Source organism: Ovis aries, chromosome X (assembly GCF_016772045.2).
Source record: "Ovis aries strain OAR_USU_Benz2616 breed Rambouillet chromosome X, ARS-UI_Ramb_v3.0, whole genome shotgun sequence".
NCBI classification, from domain to species: Eukaryota; Metazoa; Chordata; class Mammalia; order Artiodactyla; family Bovidae; genus Ovis; species Ovis aries.
Genome location: NC_056080.1, coordinates 56669272 through 56687830, shown reverse-complemented (window position 1 = coordinate 56687830; position 18559 = coordinate 56669272).

Here is an 18559-nt window from a genome sequence, read left to right as displayed (position 1 = left end):
GCCTCTCTCTCCACCTGCACCCTGTCTTGATTCACCGCCCCCCCACCCACCCAGTGTGGCCTACAAATGTGTGCCCCTTCCAGGATGTATAAAAAATAAACCTCTTTAATATCAATTTCTTTATTAAATCTAGGCTCTCCATTCAGCTCCCCAGGCCTCTATTTAACAAATTTTAATTTAACTAAGTCTTAACAAGGACTTATCTCATTTTGTAGATCACTATCAACACCTTCCCTTTATGCGTCTTATAGATGTAAGAAAATTAGGGTGATTTACAAAAGAATGAAGAACTACAATAGGGAAAAGTCAAGGGACTTGTCCAAGTAGAATGAACAAGTATCTTTACATATTAATATATCTTTATATATAAACCTTTAAGCAGTTATTAAGAGGGGACTCAGCCACCTGTTCATGGACACTTCCCTGTAGCAACCAAGGTGTCAGGACTGGGGCAGGGTGATCTCAGACCTACCTCTATGGCATAACCCTGCCACGTGCTCACCCTCATCCTTTAGACTTTATCCAGTGCTGGGAGTAAGTAATAGTCAGCATGGCTGCCAGAGTGCTTATACTGGCCAATCCTCGGGTCTGGTCCAGTGATTTAACTCCGCAATAGCACCATGATGCACTATGCACTGTTTTACAGATACTGAAACTGAGACTCACAGTATGTTTTATAATTGTGAGATGTGGAATAGTAGTGGGGCAAAACTGAGTATAGAGAAAAGCAGATGGGACTTGACCTTCATTAGAAATAGACTTTGGGAACAGAGAGAGGGATGAACTTGGAGTTTGGGGTTGGTAGATGCAAACTATTACATTTAGAATGGATAAAAAACAAGGTCCTACTCTATAGTACAGGGAACTGTATCCAATCTCCTGGGATACCACAATGAAAAAGAATATTTAAAAAGAATGTGTATATGTATTGTATAACTGAGCTACTTTGCTATACGGCAGAGATTGGCACAACATTGTAAATTCTTCAATTTTAAAAAAAATTCAAGAAAAAAGAAACAGTTATTAAAATGGGATTAATAAAAGAGACATTGATGGGGCCAAAATCAAGGCATTAATGCAGTTCTATCGGAGACTCTTGTGGACCAGTGTGGCCCTCTGCTTGACAACTGGAGCTGACTCATTAGAAAAGACCCTGATGCTGGAGAAAGATAGAAGGCAGGAGGAGAAGGGGACGACAGAGGATGAGATGGTTGAATGGCATCACTGACTCAATGGATATGAGTTTGAGCAAACTTCAGGAGATGGTGAAGGACAGGAAAGCCTGGCGTGCTGCAGTCCATGATGTCACAAAGAGTCAGACACAACTGAGTGATTGAACCACAACAATATGCTATAAGAGGAATGCAAGAAATTGTATTCACAAGCAGGCGGACTCTTAGGGCTGACTTTGAATGAGGAGCTGCCAAATCCTACTACCACAAGGGTGCTGTCCTGCGAACAGCTCTCTATTAAATATCAGACAGCTACCTAGTTTGCTGATGGTGGTTCCAAAGTGGACAGCACCCTGTTTGGGAGGCTACCACATTACAACTGACTCATAAAAACTCCAAATGAAGACAGCAAGAACAAATTATTTTCATGGTCTGAATTGCATGCTATTTTTCTTGCAATAATGGAAGAATTGGACAAAGAAAAGAGCCACTGTGTTTGAGTTCTTACTGACTAGTGGGTCATGGCCAATGGTCTGGCCATGTGGTTAGATAGATGAGCAATAGAAAATTGGACTGTTGAAAGGATCCCCATATGGGGCACAGCTCTATGAAAAGCAATAGGGGAATTTAAATGGTGCTATAAAGTAGAACATGTTGAAACCCATCAGAAGAACCTCTTTTCAGGAGCCAAAGGATTTGACAAGTAGATATTGATGTGCTTGCTTGAGATAGCCACCTGGGTCCATGAAATGAGTGGACAAGGAAAAGATACAGCAATGCAAGGATGAACTGATTAGTGACATATTCCTCTGGCACCCACTGGGCCACAAAATGTCAACCAGAACTGCCCTGTCTGGCAAAGGAGGCAGAGATTTCAGATGACTATACATCAAGGCTGTATATTGTCACCCTGCTTATTTAACTTATATGCAGAGTATATCATGAGAAATGCTGGACTGGATGAAGCACAAGACTGCTGGGAGAAATATCAATAACCTCAGGTATGCAGATGACACCACACTTATGGTAGCAAGTGAAAAAGAACTAAAAAGCCTCTTAATGAAAGTGAAAGAGGAGAGTGAAAAAGTTGTCTTGAAACTCAACATTCAGAAAACTAAGATCGTTACCATCTTTCTAAATTCCATATATATGCGTTAGTATACTGTATTGGTGTTTTTCTTTCTGGCTTACTTCACTCTGTGGATGGCCCAGAGGGATGGTATGGGGAGGGAGGAGGGAGGGGGGTTCAGGATGGGTAACATGTGTATACCTGTGGTGGATTCATGTTGATGTATGGCAAAACCAATACAATATTATAAAGTAATTAACCTCCAATTAAAATAAATAAATTTATATTTTAAAAAAAAGAAAACTAAGATCATGGCATCTGGTCCCATCACTTCATGGCAAATAGATGGGGAAACAGTGGAAACAGTGGCTGACTTTATTTTGGGGGGCTCCAAAATCACTGCTGATGGTAACTGCAGCCATGAAATTAAAAGATGCTTGCTCCTTGGAAGAAAATTTATAACCAATCTAGACAGCATATTAAAAAGCAGAGACATTACTTTGCCAGCAAAGGTCCATCTAGTCAAGGCTATGGTTTTTGCAGTAGTCATGGATGGATGTGAGAGTTGGACTGTAAAGAAAGCTGCACACCTAAGAATTGATGCGTTTGAACTGTGGTGTTGGAGAAGGCTCTTGAGAGTCCCTTGGACTGCAAGGAGATCCACACAGACCATCCTAAAGGAGATCAGTCCTGGGTGTTCACTGGAAGGACTGATGTTGAAGGTGATACTTTGGCCACCTGATGCGAAGAGCTGACTCATTGGAAAAGACCCTGATGCTGGGAAAGATTGAAGGCAGGAGGAAAAGGGGACAACAGAAGATGAGATGGTTGGATGGCATTACCGACTCAATGGACATGAGTTTGAGTAAACTGCGGGAGTCAGTGATGGACAGGGAGGCCTGGTGTGCTGCAGTCTATGGGGTCACAAAGAGTCAGACACGACTGAGTGACTGAACTGAACCGATGGGGGCAGAGTCCCTGAAGGAAGGCCCCACACATAGCAAGTAGACTATGTCAGACTGCTGCTGATAGTTACAGGGGGTTATAAATGGATCTTTAAATTTTTTTTTAATTTAACTTTAAAAAATTTATTTGGCTGCACCAGTTGTTAGTTGCAACATTCAAGATCGTCGATCTTTGTTGTGGCATGCAGGATCTTTTGTTGCAGCATGTGGGATCTAATTCCCCAACCAGGGATCCCATCCAGGCCCTCTGCATTGAGAGTGCAGAGTCTTAGCCACTGGACCACCGAGGAACTCCTGGGATCTTTTTTTTTTAATTGAAGTATAATTGACATATAACATTTATTTAAGTTTAAGGTAGACAGCATGTTGACTTGATACACATATATTGCAATATGTTACCACCTCTATGGCATCACGTTAATGAGTCTTTTATAAATGCGACTTGGCAAGAACACTGTACTGGGCTTTGAGTAGTAGAAGCAAATACTCAGAATACTATAAAAGGACTGGAATAGAAGCTACTGTAGCAACTTGGACCACAGTTACATTTTTTTCAAACCTAGGAATACACTTATAGCTATGTGTCACTATAGCTACACTTATAGCTATAGCTACACTTATAGCTTATAATAATGTCCAAAAATGAGCACAGATATCACATTAAATGAATAGATCATGTTGCCTATATAGCTCAAAGAACTGGTTTGATTGAAAATTGGAGCAGGCAGATGTCTAAAATAGGGGGGAAAAAGGCATGAAGAGCTGGCTTGCATTCCTTTATGAATGTGTGCTCACATTTAACATAAGGGCCAAGGGACAGTCCTTGTTTGATGTATTCCTCCAATTTTCTGTGAGGTCTGGGGCAGAGAAAGCAAGGAAGATGCTGTTACTACTACACAATTCTTTCCCTCAACACCTCAACTTTCTTCTTTCCAACCTGATGTAGTGGTCTTGGGACCAGGGCTACAACTGCAGGTGCCAGAACCAAGGATGATCCCTAAATGAGAAAACTGTAACTCTACCTTTAAACTTTTATGCCAGAATTCCAGGAATTCCCTAGTGGTCCAATGGTTAGGGCTCTCTGCTTCCACCGCAGTGGGCATGGGTTCAAACCCTGGTCTGGGAATTAAGATCCCACCACAATTTGTAAGGGCTTAATGGGATGGATTGTGCCCTTCACCTGTTATATAGATAGGCCAAAGATGGCCTTTACATATTGGCCCCAAAGTTGTTTATTTCTTTACTGCAGGCTGAGATTCAATAGCTCAAAAGCCTGTTGATGCCAAACTTAAATGTGTACACATCCAATTATTTTACAAATAGCCCAAACAAGCAGATTTTTCACCATTTAGGGCCTACCTGCTTTGCATGCCCCATGAAACCTCACCCTACCTCTGTTGTCAATAGATAAGGCAAGTCCTGGGCTGTAAAAAACCCAAGTTGCTGCTGCCCTTCAGAGTTCTCTGACCCAGAGACTCCCCACTTTATTGCTGAGTGACATCACCTAGGAACGTTAGGTAGCTCACTCTCTTAATTCCCAAGCCCCCAGCAGTTCCTTTGCCCTCCTCCTTTTCTTAGTAGCCTCTGCACCCCCAGCCCACAAATCTAATAAAGCTCGTGTGTGCTACTGTCACCTTGTGGTCATGTTTTTTCTTGTTCAGTCGCTAAGTCGTGTCAGACTCTGCGACCCCATAGATTCCTTGTCCTTCACTATCTCCAGGAGTTTGCTCGAACTCATGTCCACTGAGTTGATGATGTCATTCAACCATCTCATCTTCTGTCACCCCTTTCTCCTCCTGCCCTCAATTTTTTGCAGCATCAGGGTCTTTCCCAACAAGTCAGCTCCATACATCGGGTGACCCAAGTATTGGAGCTTCAGCTTCAGCATCAGTCCTTCCAATGAATATTCAGGTTTGATTTCCTCTAGGATTGACTGGTTTGATCTCCTTGCTGTCCAAGGGACTTTCAAGAGTTTTCTACAACACCACAGTTCAAAAGCATCAATTCTTTGGCACTCAGACTTCATGGCCCAACTCTCACATCTGTACATGATTACTGGGAAAATCATAGGTTTGACTCTATAGACCTTTGTCATCAAAGTGATGTCTCTGCTTTTTAATATGCTGTCTAGGTTAGTCATAGCTTTCCTTCCAAGGATCAAGCATCTTTTCATTTTATGGCTTCAGTCACCTTCCACAGTGATTTTGGAGCCCATGAAAATAAAATCTGCCACTGTTTCCATTTTTTCCCCATCTATTTGCTATGAAGTGATGGGATCTTAGTTTTGTGAATGTTGAGTTTTAAGCCAACTTTTTCATTCTCCTCTTTCACCCTCATCAAGAGGCTCTTTAGTTTCTCTTCGCTTTCTGCCATTTTTTTCTTTATCAACCCCCAAATACCTCAAACCCCTACAAGTGACAATGAAAAGGGGGGAATTTCTGGGGATGACTAGGAAATAGATATGGACACCACCCAGTCAGCAGGAAAATCAATTAGCAAAAATCCTGGATGACCTCAAATGGGTGGAATTCAAAATTTAGGGTGCCACTGCATCTGGGGCTGGGGCAGGCAGAGGGGCCTAGCTGCATGGGGTAGGAACTCAGCCTGCCCACCTGGGAATCCATTAGGCAGATGGTGGATGTTGTAAGACCTATGGGCCTGAACAGAAAAGGGGGAGGGTTATATGACTCTGAACTGAGGGAGGCTACCCCTGACCCCATAATGGGCTATAATGAGAGGAGCTCCCTGACACTGGCCAGCGATTCAGGGATAGTCTGTGACAAACTAGGAACCACTATAGCAGCTAAACAAGCCTATAAGGCAGAGGCATCAGACCAAGGTTAGTCACCTAAGTGTTTGCATCTTTGCAAACAACTAGCCTGACTCTGATGCTATCACACTTGGATCTGCTGTTATCATTCTAGCCCCTCCCTGGAGGGGTATCGAGACCCCAACTTTGGGGTTGAGGCAGCTAAAGCCTACTTAAAGTGACAACGACAAGGAAGTCATCTTCCTGCCTCTCCTACAACTCCTAAACAAGGGGGCATCCTGCTGAACAAGAGAGGCAAGACAGAACTTCAACCACAATTGTTTTCACAGAACAGGATGGAAAAATGAATCCCTGCTAAGGGATCTTGCACAATTAGTGAGGAATGAGGGGTAAGGACCCCCAGAGGCAGCTTTGGACCCTGGTTCACATACACCTTGTTGATAAGGATTTTTTCCATGGAGGGCTACCCACCCAACATGAGGCCTCATAATCACCTGGGCAGGCTGTCAGTGGAAAACACCATCTGAAGCCAAAGATCTCCTCCATCAGCTAGGGATGCTGAAGTGGGCTTATCAGGTAACAGATGGTGTGCAGCAGGATGGCTGAGCAAGCGGGAGGAGGGTGGATAGAGTCCTGAGTCCACAGAGTTGTTTCTCAGAGGGGCTCCTGACAAAGGTAAGTCCACTTTACCGGCAGTGATGGTTAACTACGAAAACAGTTTAAAATTCACAGCTACTCTTCCATTTCATAGAAACTCAGGAAAGACAAACTCAGATGCAAGTGTTTAAGCCACCTGGCCTATATCAGAATTATTATTGAGAGTGAAGCTGCCCCCCTCCTAAGTCAACAAACCTACAGCTTGGCCTCTGCTAAAGCGTGAACTCTGAGAAAACAAAGGTTATATATTAGTCAGAACTCTCCAGTGAAGCAGAACCAACAGGATGTATATATAAAAAGAGATGTTTTTTTTGTAAGGAGTTGGTTCACAGGGCTATCCTGGCAGTCCTCAAGCTGGAGCCCCAGGAGAGATCATGATGTAGTTTCAGTCCAAAGACTCGCTGGCTTGGGGTCTAGGAAGAGACAGTGTGTCAATCCCAAAGCAGGAAAAAAACAAAATACCAACTCAGGGCAGTCAGGCAGGAGGAACCAACTTCTTGTGACCCCATGGACTTTAGCCCACCAGGTTCCTCTGTCCATGGGATTCTCCAGGCAAGAATACTGGATTGGGTTGCCATGCCCTCCTCCAGGGGATCTTCCCAACCCAGGGATTGAACCTATGTCTCTCACATCCCTGCATTAGCAGATGAGTTCTTTACCACTAATGTCACCTGGGAAGCCCTCCCTTTATGGGAGGGTCATCTTCTTGTTCTACTCAGGTCTTCACTGCTTGGATGAGACCCACCCACACAGGGGAGGGGGGATCTGTTTTATTCAGCCTACCAATTCAAATATTAATCTCATCTCGAACCTCACAGACATGCCCATAATAATGTTTGACCTAAAGTCTTGGCACTCTTGACCCAGTCAGACTGACACATAAACTTAACTATCACAGGTTATATTGAACCCTAAAGGACAAGAGAGTCCCACATCAGAGGTTCTCTGATAAATCAGTGCAGCAATAGTACTACTTACTAGGGTTAGAGGACAAGCTGTGGCAGACTTCCCTTCCAGAGGTAGCCTCCTCTCCAGTACTTACATCTGGTCTCTGCCACTGGCCAGGACAGCCCCCACGCAGGGGTCCAACAGTCACAGAAGTGGGGCCTCGCCTGAAGACAGTTGCCCTTGTATCATATTAACTGTAGTTTGGGCTCCAGAACCCAAACACACTGGCTGGCTCTGTTGGACATAGGTGCTCAAACCTTCCTAATCCCAGGGAGCATCCATGCTTTAAAGGGCCCCCCTCCCACAAAAGAGGTGACTGGCTTGAGAGGACAATTAATTAAAAGAAAAATTACCCACTAATACGGATCTTTATAGTCAAAGCTATGGTTTTTCTAGTAGTCACCACTGGGGCTAATTCACCCAAACCCCAGAAATGCCTCTACCCCTTGCTCAATGGGGACAAGAGGGAAGACAGTCAGCACCCTCAAAACGAGAAAAGCAATTATCTTCCTTTACTGATGGAGTGAGCATGGGGTGTTAAGGGACCAAACAGATAGCCACAGCCTATCACCACAAAATCCATACAGGGCACAGACCAAAGCATCCAATGGGCTGAGCAGCATGTAATAGTCCTAGCAATAGAGTATGCCTTTGACAAACATTTCCCCAACGTTCATATTCTACTGACTCCTGGTCAGTATTCATGAGCTCACTTCTTGATCAGCACATTGGCAAAATCAGGTATTTGGGATAAAAAGCTATGGGACTAATTGCCACACTAGCTCCCACTCTGCCCATCTGGGTGCACCATACCTCGGCTTATACCAAACAAGACACAGAGGAGATACCTTAAGATGCCAAACCTGATGGACTAACTGAACCACCAGAGCAGCTAGGGCTCTGGAAGGAGGGGGAGTCTCCTGACCTTTTGAAAGGAGCCACCCCCACTTCTATCAGGGGGCACATGAGAGGTCAGGGCTTTGGGGCATCATGGGGTTATGAAAATGGATTGTTAGAGGAGTCAGATCAGCAGTGAGACAAACCATCAGGGACTGTAGCAGAAACCAGAAATCTAGACATTGGGCATGTCTCACTGGAGGGAAAATTCACAGAGAAGGAGGGCCACATCAGAGATGGCAAAGTGATTTCACTGGGCCTCCCCAAGCAGCAACAGGAACATATATGTTAACATATGCTTAATAGTGGTGGATACCCACACAGGCCTTCCATCGCTCTCCCTTTGGGGGCCCCAACCTCTGTTAACATTACTGAAGGGTTAACACAGCAGCCTGACAACTCTTGGGAGTGCTGCTAGTTACACAAATACATCAAGGTTCCCACTGCAAAGCAACAGTGAGTAGTACAAAATCATATTGTGTCAGTTTTCACCTACCCCACTGTCGGATATAATGGTATTTAAAAACAAGGGCTGCTGAGAGAACCTGGAGTAAAATGGTCCCATAAGTTCAAAGGTGCAGTCCTAAGATATGACTGCACTGTATCAAAATTCACAACAAATGAAGTGACCACCCAAGGAGACGTTGTGACCTCTCCTGGTGGGCATGTCCACACCGCACACAACCCAATTACTAGTTTTCATGGACCTGGGAGCTTTGCATGCTGCCTGCAACAAAGGAACATCCACTCGATGCTTTCACCCTTTTCCCTTCTTCCTCGTAGAAAATTAAGAGCCTAGCAACCACTTCCCCTTTGATCCCGACCGGGACCTGCCATGGACCAACTTTGGGACCATAATCAAATGGGAGCTTCTACTCCTCATCCTATGTAAGCTGAGCAAACTACTCACCACTATCTGGAGAGAAAAGCATCCTCATCTGCTGCCCAAATACTCCACTAAATCTCCATAGAACAACCTTGGACCAGCTCTCAACACCCAGGAGGTAGATTAGTTACCCCTGGACTGGGTAATACCATTTGGATGATATCCAAGGGACAACTGAGCTTCCCCTGCCTACAATGCAGGAGCTGCAGGAGAGGTGGGTTCGATCCCTGGGTGGGAAAGATCCCCTGGAGGAGGACATGGCAACCCACTCCAGTATTCTTGTGTGGAGAATCCCAAGGACAGAGGAGCCTGGTGGGCTACAGTCCATAGGGTCACAAAGAGTTAGGCATGACTGAAGCGAGGTAGCACAGCATTGCATGGCATGGCAAGGGACAACCAGAGGTCCTACTGCTGCCCACAGATAATCTCTGACCTTTACTCTTACTCTCTTGCTGTGCCCCTTCCATATTTGAGGTGTTCCTCCTTTACTAGTGTTGATTACACACCACTGATGGATCACCCTCCCTTGGCAAACTATACTCTAGTGCTGACAATGTCTGGAAACAACATGTCCCCTTACACAAAACAGGGAAACATACAACATGGGTCAGGACTGGAATCATGGGAAGCATGCTACTGGCCATTCAGGTCAGGCAGTCCTACTAACACGACCACAGACACCATCACTAAGGCTAGCATTCCTCCTCGCATCTCTGCTACTATCTGCAACACCCAATCTTGCTAAGCCAGGCTCTAAGATTTGACTTGTGACTCACAGTACAGGTGTCTGTGGGTCAACTCTTACTTCAAATATGTGGCCAATCATGGGCTGAGCCCATAACAAGTTGAGCTGACTCAGATGCTGAGTATGAGGTGGATAATATGCAGGTTTGCTTGGCTAGAAATTGTAAAGTGCTATTAACATCACCTTGAACTGATCTAAGCTGCGCAACTTGCCTTCACAGGAACACAAAATACAGGCAGCAGTGAGAGTCTTGGTGGGCCTGTAAGGGAATCCCTGGTAAAGGGCCTGCCCTATGACAAGCTTCCCCTTGTCCAACACTGGATACTGGGTTTGACTCAAAACTGCAGTAGATATATACTCAGCAGCAGAACCTCACAAGGACTTGCCCTTACCAACCACACTAGCCACAACTCTCCAATGCCACAATCTTTCCAAATATTGTCCTGATACTAACCACTTTAGGATTGCTAATTTGTGGGTGGAGGGGCAGGAGAAACAGAGTATGTGCAGGACACCACAGCAGTGAAAAGAAATACAGCCAGTCATGCCATATCCACACAACTTAAAGTATCCCAGGAGAAACTGAGAAGGGAGTTAAAATTCACCTTTTTTGTGCTTTCTCAGGCTTGGGGGCAAGCAGAGTTCAGGAGCCTATAGGAAGGAAGAAGGCTGACTAAAATGTGGTCAAGACAAAGCAGAGGGTAAGCAATAGGTAATTGTGAACACCTAGTGTCCTCCTCATTAAGTCAGACAAAATCTGTCCTTATGGAATAAGAGTTCCTGGGAAGTTGCTGCTCCTGCTGCTGCTTTAGCCACTTTAGTCATGTCCAACTCAGTGCAGCCCTATGGACTGAAGCCTGCCAGGCTCCTCTGTCCATGCGATTCTCTAGGCAAGAGTACCAGAGTACTGACCCAGGGATTGAACCTGAGTATCCTGCTTTGCAGGCAGATTCTTAACCACTGAGCCACCAGGGAAGCCCCATTAGGAAGTTGAGTTAGGTCCAGATAGTTTTCAAGGGGGTGCTGGCCTTCATCTTCCTGTTGTTCTTGAAGGACTGTGTGTTATCTGTTGATTGTTCTCTTAGGCTGACAGTTGTTGAAGAATCTTGGGCTTCCCAGGTGGCACTAGTGGCAAAGAACCCACCTGCCAATGCAGGAGACATGAGACATTAGAGACACAGTTTCAATCCCTGGGTCGGGAAGATCCCCTGGAGGAGGGCATGGCAACCCACTCTAGTGTTCTTGCCTGGAGACTCCCACGGACAGAGGAGCCTGGTGGGCTACAGTCCATAGGGTCACAAAGAGTCGGACACAACTGAAGTGACTTAGCATGCATGCATACTTAGGAATAAAATAAAATAATAGCTATTAAAGGTTTAATAAGGGGGTAAATCTAAGATTTGATGTTCAGAGACAATGAGTTGAGAAGATTCCTAGACATTGGGCCTGAAGGGTATTCAGAGAGTGAAGATGACAGTGAGAATCTGAAGAATTTTCTGGAATATCTGAATGTTTTTGGTGATGGCATAGACATCAAAGAGGTTTCAGGGAACACACACACAGCAATGGCTTCCAGTCACAAGTGCCCCACACCAGGATGGTGTCCAATGCCAGATAATTATGAAGATCCACTCACTGGAGCTCCTGTAGTTCTCAGGCAGTGATATTAGTGGTTTTGGTAAGATTATTCACAGTCATGGTTATTTCCTGTAGCAGAGCACAGAAGATGCAGGTGGCCAGATGAACTTCTAAGCAGCCCACACAACAGCAGCTCTAGGCATGCAGGTAGCCCATACTTGACTTGCTGCAGCAAGTGTTTTTAGATTTACTCTCAGTCTCTTGGCCTCTTGTTTTAAGTCTTCTTAAGAACGTGATGAGACAAGAGCACAGCCTCCTTCTGGGGCTTGGATTTTGCCTAAGCTTGTAGTTGTAACATGTTTCATAGACTTTTGGCTCATCTAGTGTCTGGAAAACTTAAATCAGAGGTAATAGAGTAGTTACGGTGAGAAAAAAAAAGGCAGTCTGGTTAAGCATGGATTGCCCTTTTTGAAAAGTATTGAGTTTGAAGGAGAATCCTTTCCAAGTGTAGAGAAAAACGCTGAGTGACCCTGCTTTTTTCCCTACACTAGAGAAAAGACTCTGAGTGAGAGCACAAAGGATGCCCTTAAATATGAGATGGCATAGGGGTTTAAGGGAAACTGGAAGTTTCTGAAGAAGAGGGCGAACCTAACCTGCATTCTAAAGTGAGGTTGTGAGACTGTACTATGAGTTGGGTGAAGGAAGGCTATGGATTCTGGGGTCCTTGCAGGGGTGGTGGAATTGTTAAAGGGGAGAATACCTTGGGTGAAGGGGGAAATGAAATAATACAAATGAAGACTCATTATGAAGAAACGAATTGCCAGTCTAGGTTCGATGCAGGATACAGGATGCTTGGGGCTGGTGCACTGGGATGACCCAGAGAGATGGTATGGGGAGGGAGGTGGGAGGGGGTTCAGGATTGGGAACACGTGTACACCCATGGAGGATTCAGGTTGATGTATGGCAAAACCAATACAGTATTGTAAAGTAAAATTTAAAAATTAAAAATAAATAAATAAATCACATTAAAAAAAAAAAAAGAAGGCTCATTATGGAAGTCTTTAGTTGTAAGGGAGGGGGAATTATGTGGATAGTAACGGTGATGCTGGAGTGGATAGAGAAAAAACATGATTTTGCAAGAACAGTAAAAATGGTGAGATTAGGAAGTACACAAGAGCATCCTACAGGGTCTTGTTTAGCATCTTTGGCAGAAGCTGACCACCTCATGGTGTCATCTCCTTGGTCTGAAGTTCTTATGAAAGCAGTATCCCTTGTGGCAATGTCTGCTTCCAGGGGTTCTCAAGGGACTCTCAATTTATTTTTTTTTTTACAAGTTTAAATCATATATTTAAAATACAATTTATAACATGCTTAATCTGCCAATTCAGGAGCCCATGGTGTGGGGTGGGGTAGGGTGGGCATTTGCCCACTAGACCAGCAGAGCAGGACGGCAGGGGTGTAGCCCTCTGTCCCATGCCCCTGTGTTCAGATACCCAAGAGGCTCATGTGCACCCATGAAATCACATGACCAAAAACAGGGCCCCAGAAGTTTCTAGAGTCTCTGCCTACCAGGGAGGCTGGGGCAGCCCTGCCACCCCACCCCCAAGCAGAGCATCCCCAGATGGGGCCAAGCAGTGTATGGCTAGGCTAGCCAGGGCTGGGCAGGGCAGTGGGCTCTGGAAGGGGCTGATGGTAGCAGATGGGGTGCTGCCTCCTGCCTGCAAGTGGGGAGCACCCTGACTGAGTGGGTGAAGAAGGGTTGGTCCCAGGCCCAGCCCCCCAGCTCCTTTGTTCACAGGCCAACATCAGAGTAATGGCTTATGGGAAGTGGTTAGCTGGAAGGGCTGAGGCTTGGCTCCTGGGGTCATGGAGGAGCTGGGAGAAGGGGATAGTACTGTAAAGGCAGATAAAGGAGCAGCAGCCTCAGGTTTCTGTCCCCACTCCCCTGAGGTTTTCCAAGCTAAAGCCTACAATTTACTTTAAAACTTATTTAAAAAATAAAAGGAAAAGTACTTAAGAAGAGTTATAGACAACTATGATAAAACAAAAACACCCCCCCACACACACACACATGTGCAAAATCCAAACCATTCTCACATCTCCCCTCCTACCTCCCCCCAACACAATAGTTTCCTGTTTTCTTTTTTCTTTTTAAAATTTTGCCTGTCACCTCTCCATCTGGGAAGCCAGGATATGACTGCTGGTGTGATGACAAGCTCCCAGCAGACAAAGTCCCATCTTTGGCCAGAGGGAGGTGAGAGCATCAGTCCCTACTACATTCTTGATTCACAGACACTCATCAGTCAGCCTTCCCTTGGTTCCCACTAGAGGAGGTGAGCAAGAACAGGTGGTCCCAACAGCTGAGCAACAAGCACTTCCAGTCTTCCCACCTGGCCTACCTCTGTACCTCCTCCAATGGAAAAGCATAGTCTCACCTGAGCCAGAAACCACTATTATAGGAGAGATGGATGCTAACCGTTTAAAATGCGGAAACTTGGTCAGGGCAGTGGAACCATAAAGACAGTAGCAATCTTTTCCTGTACCTATTCCTGGAGGTCATTTCCCCTCAGAACAGCCTGTGGGCACCATTTAACTTCCTGCGGGTTCTTACTGAGTGAAGCTTTATTTCAGCTCTTCTCACAAACAATTGCCTGCCTTCACACAGTTGTAAGCCTGTGCTATGGACTAGTTGGAGATCCAGCTGAGAGCCGACCTTTCCTCCTAAAAGGAAGATGTAGTGGGCCAAGGCTTGCTGGGCCCGATTGACATCCCCACAGAACAGGCTGAGAGCCAGGCAATGCAAAGGTGGAGTGAGCCTGCAAGACCTGGCTTGCCACCTTAGCCAGAGCAAGCTGCACTAATCACAAATGTCACAACAGCCACTCCAAAACTCATCTGCTGAGTGAGGAGGTTGTCTGACTGGCTGAGGGACATAAGGCAATGGAAAAGATCAGAAAGCCTGAGAGAAGACAGATTTATATACACACTGCTGCCCTGGGCAGGGCCCCCTACATCTCTTCCACCTCAAAGAACCAAAGCAAATCTCCAGGATCCAAGGACAGAGGGGAAACTGCCTTCATTCCATGCCCTTTCTCTGGTCGAGGATAGACTAAGACTATGGGGAACCAGTCTGTCATTACCCATCTTTACAATGCACAGCTTGTCTTTTCCCAAGTGTGTTCAGAATGGTTTGCTCATAAGGTAGTGATTTCACAAGGGAAATATACTGGATAGAGTTACCGAGCTGATGCCATCAACAGAGGCGGCACTCCACAGACCCTTAGGTGTTCTAAGCCTTGCTGGAGTGGGAAGATCCACCTACCTTCTGACCACACTTGGCAGGAGGCTCAGAGTCCTGGAGTCAGACTGTCTCCTGGCTTTCCCTGTGCTGACAAAAAACACTGAGCAAGTCTTGCAGCCCTTACTCCTAAAGCCCAGGAGAGCAGCCTCACTCCCCGCCCTCTTCTAGAAGTAGCAAGCCTGGCTGGTGGGGAACCACCCTGAGGGGTTTTGGAAGAGGAAGTCTGTTCACTTTATCTATCACCCAAAATACTAGACTAGGTGAGTGGTTGACACCCTCCCCAGGCTCTCTGAGCCCATAGAGCTAGTCCAGTCTCCAGGCAGGGCCCAGATGCCCTGGGACATAGCTGGGGGTAGGGAGGTATAGTTTTGGGGTCTGTCCTGGGGACTACAGAGCCCTGCCCTTTTTCTGGGCTTCAGTAGGAATACAGAAGCTAAGCTCACCAAAATCCTGTTGGTTAATGCTTCTAGTGAATTGCCCAGAAACATTTTTTTAACACTATGCTACTCCTTTATTGAAACAACATCACTGGAAAAGCCATTTTAATACAAATGGAAGATGAGTTGAAAAATGGATTTTTTAAATTAATTTTTTATTGAAGGATAATTGCTTTACAGAATTTTGTTGTTTTCTGTCAAACCTCAGCATGAATCAGCCATAGGTATACATAGATCCCCTCGCTTTTGAATCTCCCTCCCATCTCCCTCCCCATTCCATCCTCTAGGTTGATATGGTTGATATTTGAGTTTCCTGAGCCATACAGCAAATTCCTATTGGCTATTTTACATATGGTAATATAAGTTTCCATGTTCCTCTTTCCATACATCTCACCCTCTCCTCCCGTCTCCCCATGTCCATAAGTCTATTCTCTTTGTTTCTCCATTGTTGCTCTGTAAGTAAATTCTTCGGTACCATTTTTCTAGATTCCATATATATGTGTTAGAATACAGTATTTATCTGCCGGGGTCCAGCCCCGGTGGAACCAGGGTGATTCGAAGGGGAGACAGATAGGCGAGGGAAAAACTTATTTATTTAATTAGAAATATTAAGAGATTAAGAGGAAATAGTATAGTAGGAAATTTTAGTGGAGAAAGAAGGCTGAATAACTTGGCTTACAGGGAAGACCAATAAAATCTCAGAGACAAGAGATCTGCACCATCTACGTTAGGCCACCAGCGCCCGCTTGAATATCGAAGGGTGCCCCGCCTTGGGCTCCCTTTCGCACGGGTCTTAGAAGCCAGGACAAGTAAGTAGACGTGGAGAGCCGCCCCGCTCCAGATGGGAATTCAGCCTGAAATTAGAGTAAAGAGGAGAGAGAGGGAGAGGGAGAAAAAGAGAGAGAGAGACATGGGGGGAGCCAGATTCCCAAGAAACTAGGCCAAGAGACTAGTCCGAGAAACTGGTCCATCCTATATTGTTCAGAAGGCTTTTTATACTTTTGATAATACATGGAGATCAATGGGTAACACAAAGTTATGCAGCGTTAGCAGCCCAGATTCTTATCAAAACCAGGCTTTTCTCTCTGCATACCTAGTTGTATCCACAAATCTTAGGTGATTTACATCATCTTCCAGCCAAAAGGGCCAATTAACATTTTACAGCCTTTTTTCTGATAAATGTTTGTCAACTAGAAGACTTATTTGTGTTGTTCTTCTCAAAGTCTGGTGCCACTCTCAGAAAACACTAAATAAAGTTACATTCTTACATAGCAAAGATACAGCAATTTATAACAAGTAAAAGGAGTACAGTGATTTATAACAAAAGAAAAGTAATTAACTCAAAAGTCTAGTGTTGCTAACATCAAAACTACTATATATCTTCTTCCATATCCCGTTTACATTGATTAACATCCTCCCAGGTGCCTAAAAGATAAAGACTATGGAGGCCTGGCAGCAATCATTGAGTCAACAATGAAAACCCGTCACCAATATGATTTTTAGCTCTTTAGAAAAGGCTCTGTATCTTTAAGATGCTTTTTTAAGCTTAGCGCCTCTCGCAGTTGGGGGGCTGTAAGCAATTCACAAGCTGTAAGAGGTCCAGGGCAACCTGTTAGGCAAGCTAGAGAGCTATCAGAGGGGTTTAACTGAAACATCCCTTTCAAATGCAGAAGACTAAAGCCCTGATTTGACTTTTTCCAGAGAGTGTCAGAAAAGTGAAAAAGCAGAGTAAAAAGGCTGGCAGATTTTTGGTTTTGGGGGTACATGCCTGGGAAATACCAGAGGGACACCCTGAGATTTGACTTGCCTTGCCCATCAAATCTCTGCTACATGACCTTGTCACGGGTGGGATTCCTCACGCTGGCTTCTGGCATTTATCTTTCTCTTTCTGACTCACTTCACTTTGTACAATAGTTTCTAAGTTCATCCACCTCATAGAACTGACTCAAAAGCATTCCTTTTTATGGCTGAGTAGTATTCCATTGTGTATGTATACCACAACTTCTTTATCCATTCATCTGTTGATGGACATCTAAGTTGCTTCCATGTTCTAGCTATTGTAAATAGTGCTGCAATGAGCAACGGGATACATGTGTCTCTTTTGATTTTGGTTTCCTTAGAGTATATGCCTAGCCCAGAAACATTTTTAAGGAGTCTACCAAACTATTCATTGGTTAATGTTTCTAGCGAATTGCCCAGAAACATTTTTAAGTAGGCTATCAAACTATTCTTTCTCAATTAAAAATTCATTAAACTGCTAAAAAAAAAACCCAGTCACTTTTTTTTGGTAAATCAAATATTAGTATAAACAGGGACTTCCCTGGTGGTCCAGGGATTAAGACTCTGTCTTGCAATGCAGGGGACATGGGTTTGATCCATGGTCAGGAAGATCCCACATGCCACAGAGCAACTAAGCCCAAGCGCCACAAACTGAGTCAGTGCACCACAGCTACTGAAGCCCTTGGGCCTTAGAGCCTGTGCTTCACAACAGTAGAAACCACCACAGTGGGAAGCTCATGTACCACTACTAGAGAGTAGCCCCACTCACCCCAACTAGAGAAAGCTTCGAAGGCCCAGCACAGCCAATAAATAAATAATAATAAATAAAATTTATTTTTTAAAAATTTGTGTAAAGAAACAAAATTAGGAAGAAAAGAAAAAAAGGATATTTTCAAATGGAACTTGGTTTTTGAATGATGAAGACGTGCACTTGAGGGTGTGTGGATGGGAGTTCTCAGTTGTGTTTTGAAATCTCAAGTTAATGAGCATGATGAACTATTATTGCTGGCACTGACTTTACCCCAAGTAGCCAAGTGGTACTGTCTGACTCTCTACTCAAGTCCTTGGTGGATCCCCCAACCCTCCTCTAACTCCCCACCCTTTCCCTTCCCATTGAGTTGGGAAGCCCTTGTAGCTGCACCAGTCACAGTAGGAAGAGGGGGGAGGGAAGCCACAGCATATGGGGTTCATGGTCACAGTGGGTAGAGCAAAGGGGATCAGAGTGCAAGTAAGCCAGGTCGTTCCCTCTATTCAAATCCAGCTGTCTGCCACAGCAGTGTGACCCGCAGCCGATGGTCCACTCAGGAAGTGATGACAGCAATATCCATTCCTGCCTGCCTTTATCTGTGCTGTTT